Genomic DNA, 5,514 nt, shown 5'->3' on the forward strand with positions numbered 1-5,514 from the left:
TTTTATTTACAAAGTTCAGATATATTTTTCACACGACTTCTTTCCCATTTCCCTCACCCTCCCACCCTTCAAATTGCATGACACCATGATTAATTCCCCTTCCCCATCCTCACCCCTCTGCTTCCACCTTCCCTCCCCCTTGGATTCTCATACTCATTCTACAATAATGGTTTTATACTGTATTTGTCTTTATCACCATAGGTTGTTTTTTTTTGGAGGGAGGGGCATGTGAAGAGTAGTATCAGCATCAGGTAAATCTTGGTATCTTGGAGATGAATGGCTCAGACTTTCAAAAGCTTTTGCAGGCTTAATAATGAGGACTGGGAGGAAGTAATTAAGGCAGCAGCCATTCCAAAGTTAGTAACAGGTATGTTTGGAATACATTTTCTAACTTCACGCATTGAACTTTCTTTTTGCCCTTCCTTTATGAATGTGGGACCAGGAAGAAGAAATGTAGGCCAGTAACCATTGGATAACTTCCAGGAAACAGTGTGCTGTGGATGGGTAGGAGGCAAGAAATACTCTTACCATTTCTCCTTCTGTTGGTGGAGGTAGTTTCCAAAATCCAACAAAATATATATAAGAACTTTGTGGAGATCTTGTTGCTAAGTGTATTGAACACTTTTCATCCTATCTTACTTTTCTGCATTTTTGGTGACCTGACCTCCCTTCTTGAATTATTTCAGTGACTGTAGTTGCTTGGTTTCCCCCAGCATTCTTGACCAGTTTTGAAAATATTTGTTTTCCTGAAGATTTCTGTCTATTTTAGGTCTCTGGTTCTTAAATGTTAGTGTCATCAACAGCTCTTCAGGGTATTCTGGTGGTGGTATATCAGAAGTGCTAACCTGTAGGCCACGCCCTATCTGGAGGTTTGAATTCCCCAGTACTGCTGGAAAAAAGCAGATAGTCTCCTCTCATGGAATTTACAGCTTTAGAGCCAAAGGAGAAAATAAACCCAACCCAGCCCAGTGGAGAGTCAGCTGTGAGTTGGTTCTAACTTGACAACAGTGACTTTTTTTTTTTTTAGCAAAAGAGCTTCTCAGTAACTTGTTAAGACTTTGACATACAAAACTGTCATAATTTGGCTCTTGACATTTTCTGTTACTTATTCTGTGCCATACTCTTAGGGCTTTTTTTCTTGCCTCAGGGACTTTGTATTTATAATTTTTTCTGCTTGCACTATTATCCTTCAGATCATCACCTGACTTATCTCATCATTCAAGTTTCAGCTCAAATGATCCTCCAGAGACTTTCCCTGACCAATGTAGCCAACATATTCCACCTTTTCTTTGTAGTCCATAACATTCCTCTTTTATTATCACTGTAGCATTTACCATGATCTTGAATTACCTTGTTTCTAGTGTCACTTACACCTGGAATATAAATTCCTTGAAAAGTGAAACACAGACATGTCCTTGAGTTGATCCTGACTCATTGAGAATCCTAGTGCATGTAGTATGAGTCTGCATTGCATGAATGAAATGTAAATGTCTAGGTTCTATACACAGAAATTTTTATTTGGTAGGCATGGGATGGAACCCAATAATATGTATTTTAACAAACATTCTAGGTGCTTATTATGTCTCTCATCAGTTACCTTGGATAGCGTTAAGAGTCCATTGTTGTTGTTGTTATATACCAACAAGTCGCTTGCAACTCATAGCGACACTGTGTACAGCAGCCTGAAACCTGCTGTATCCTGTGCCAGCTTTATTGTCTCCGACACACCCACCCTCATTTCCACAGTCACACATCAATCTATCTCATCGAGGGTCTCCTTTTTTTTTGTCCCTCCACCCTTCCAAACATGATGTCGCTCTCTAAGGACCGATCCCTCCTTCCAACATGCCCAAAGTATGTCAGACAAAGCTTCAGAATCCTTTAAATATCTTAATTTGGTTTTTACCCAGTACCTTAAATTCAACATGGTCAAACAAAAATTTTTTTTCATATATATTTGTTTTTCCTCCTGTATTTTATCTGTAAATAGGCAGCTTAATTTTATAAGGTGGAAAGCATGGATGTCATAGGTAAGTCTCCTCTTTCTTACCTTTTAATATCCAGTAATCATGACATTTTGTAGGTTTTTCTGTCCTTAACCTTTCTTGAATCAGCATTTTTATCAATCAGCAGTACTATTATTTATAATTTAGGTGAACATAGTCTTTCACCTGGACGACTGTAGTGACCTTTAGTATAGTCTGCCTGTCCTAGTTTTATTCTTTCCAATTTTTAATTTCATTCTATGTCCTTAAGTCAAAGAAAACAAAATGTTACTTTGTTCCTGCTTAAAATCTTTCAGTGACTGACTCTTTTTCCTGGACAGAGGTTAAACTTTTTATATTAAACATTAAAAAAATTATATTGATATACATATGTTATTAGCTCTGATGGCCTTGTGTTAAGAATCTGTGCTGCAATTTTGAAGGCATGTGGTTCGAATCCACTAGCTGCTCTGCTAGATCAGTGTTTTCATATGTAAAATGAAGTTGTCTGCTTTTTAAAGTAGAGAGAAACTTATTTTTTAAAAAATTGTTATTAAGTTTAATGAAAGTTTACAGAGACTTTGGATTTCTGTTCATTCATTCACTGCGGGAGGTGCATGGGCAGTCTTCTCCCATGTTATTACTGCCTTTGAAAACCTGCTGGAGGGTCAACTTTGGATTGGTTCCAACTTGATGGTACATTAAAAACAGCACTGGTTTGCGTATAAAATTCGTATATGTTGTGTTTCATGCTTTCCTTCACATTGTGTTTCATACAGTCATTTTCATATAAAATAAAAAAATAATTTGGTACCTCTAGCTCTGGTGGGCTAGTGTTAAGGAGCAACTCCCAAGTCCCAAAGGCACTCTGTTCAAATCCACCAGCTGCTGCATAGGAGGAGTATGGGCAGTCACTTCCTGTGTGATTTACTGTCTTTGAAAACCTGGTGGAGGGTCAATCATGAGTCAGTTCTGACTTAAAAGTGCACAACAAAAGCATTATCTCCAAAATCCAAAGTCTTGTTCATGGAGTTAGTTCCCACTTCTCATGATCCTACAGGACAGAATAGAATAATCCCGTAGCATTTTCAAGATTGAAATCTTTACAAGAGTATCACATCTTTCTACTGTGGAGTGGCTGGTAGATTTGAACCACAACCACAGACAGGTAACAGATGAATGTTTAACCACTGTGCTGCCTGCACTCTTCGTTTCTGTAGCACCTATCTTATATTTTGCTGCTCTCCTTTTGTTATCAGAGTTAGGCTACAGGTACAAATGAATTTCTTGCTCTTTTGCTATTCCTGCTCAGTTCAGTAGTGAAGACTCTCACTGGTCAGATGTTATGATTTGGAACTCTTTCAGGGCATCTAAAACCTCTCATTTTATCTGCCTTTGGGGGATAATTTTTTCCTAAAAGCTAAGTTCTTCTATTCCTAACCGTGTTTCCCCTCTTGTTTTTTCCATTCTGAGTTTCTGCTCACACTAAAGTTAAATTTACTAGGATCGTGATAGCTGTGGTGCCAAAAGAGCTTTCTAGAGCATGTGATTTTTGTCTCATTCTCTATCAGCTGTAAGGAGAAAAGACTCAAAGAAGTTAAATGGTTTTAGATATAGATTGTGATTTTACTTCTAGCAAACCCTGTACTAAAAAAAAAAGAAAATTGTGGACATTATTCTTGATTCCTGACTTGGCCCATTGTTCTACTAAGGCAAGTAACTGAAATGTTGAACCGGCTTTTTCCCTTGCTGCCTATGTACTTTTTGTTTTTGTTTTACCTTTCCCATTATCTTAGTATCTTCAGCCATTATATTTATGGTTTCTCTTTCTCTTTATTTTCCCTTCAGAATTATTTGTCTTAAATGATTATTTGTGGTTTACCTTCTTCCATTATGTTCTTAGTATTTTTTTACTATGAAGAGTTGGAAAAACCAGGAAGATTTGCACTTGGAATATTTTTCTAGTATGATAATGCAGAAATATTTTACATTATTTTTAACTGAATTAGTTTAGTCTCGGAAAAATTTAACAGATTTGATCAGTAAGATAGGACTACTGAAAGAGTGTAAACTTGTTTGATTTCCAGGTGGACTATTTTAAAAATAAAAGGGGATTAAAAAAAAATTAGAGCCTAATGCTTAAAACTTCACATTTTTAACTCCATCTGATATTCTTTGTGGTCTTGCTAAATTACTTGCCTTCATTAACCTTGCTAGATCAGTGTTTTCATATGTAAAATGAAGTTGTCTGCTTTTTAAAGTAGAGAGAAACTTATTTTTTAAAAAATTATTATTAATTTTAATGAAAGTTTACAGAGACTTTGGATTTCTATTCATTCATTCATTGTTGCACTTTTCTCCTTGCCCTCCTCTCCCCCCAGTTTGCTCTTCTCTTTGAAAAGTAAAAGAAAAATTCTTTCATTGGTGTACAATCCCTCCCCCCAAGTCCACTCCACCGTGCAGCCTTCATTCTGGACTCCTGTCATGACAATAATACCTAATCATATATCCCTTTAAAACAGTTCTCTCCCTCATCTGTTTCAATGCAGTATACATAATTTATCCCATCTTTCTCAGGCTCCCCCCAAACCTGGTATCAGTCCATTTTACAGCAGTGGCACTATGCGGTATTTGTCCTTTTGTGACTGAGATCTTTCATTCAGCATAATGTCTTCCAGAGTCACCAATTTTGTATAATATTTCATGAGTTCCTTATTTTTCAATGCAGCATAGTATTCCATTGTGTGAATATACCACAGCTTCTCTATCCACTCATTGGTTGATGGGCCCTCTTCTGGCTCTTTGCTATTGTGAACAAAGCAGCAATAAACATGGGTGTGCATGTATCTGCTTGGGTAACAGTTCTGGTTTCTTTAGGGTATATTCCCAGTAGTGGAATTACTAGGCCAAATGGTATATCTATTTCCAACTTTTTGAGAAAGCACCATACTGCCTTCCACAGTGGTTGTACCACCTCGCCAGCATTTGTTGTTTCCTGCTCTGTTGAATTTTGCTAATCTTACTGAGGTGAGATGATATCTCATAGTTCTTTTGATTTGCATCTCTCTTAGAGCTAGGGATTTTGAGTACTTCTGTATGTGTTTGCTGTCTGAATGTCGTCTTTGGTGAAGTGTCTGTTCATATCCTGTGCCCATTTTTCTTTTTTTTGGGAAGCTCATTTTTTAATAACATGAACCTGTGCCCATTTTTCAATTGGGTTGTTTACCTTTATCTTGTTGTGGTGCTCAAGTAGTCTGTAAATTCTGAATGTAAGTCCCTTATCACATATGTCATTGCCAAATATTTTTTCCCAGTCTGTGGCTTCACTTTTTACTCTGTTGGAGAAGTTTTTGGATGTGCATAGGGATTTGATTCTTAGAAGTTCCCATGCATCTATTTTATCCTCTCCTGCTTATAGGTTGTTGTTATTTGCCGTCGAGTCGCTTGCGACTCATAGCGACCCTATGTACAACAGCCCTAAACTCCGCTCTGTCCTGTGCCAATCGCACCATCTGTGACACTCCCATCC

This window comes from Elephantulus edwardii, unplaced genomic scaffold (genome assembly GCF_000299155.1).
Source record: "Elephantulus edwardii isolate Elephantulus edwardi_28Jun2011 unplaced genomic scaffold, EleEdw1.0 scaffold00212, whole genome shotgun sequence".
NCBI lineage: Eukaryota > Metazoa > Chordata > Mammalia > Macroscelidea > Macroscelididae > Elephantulus > Elephantulus edwardii.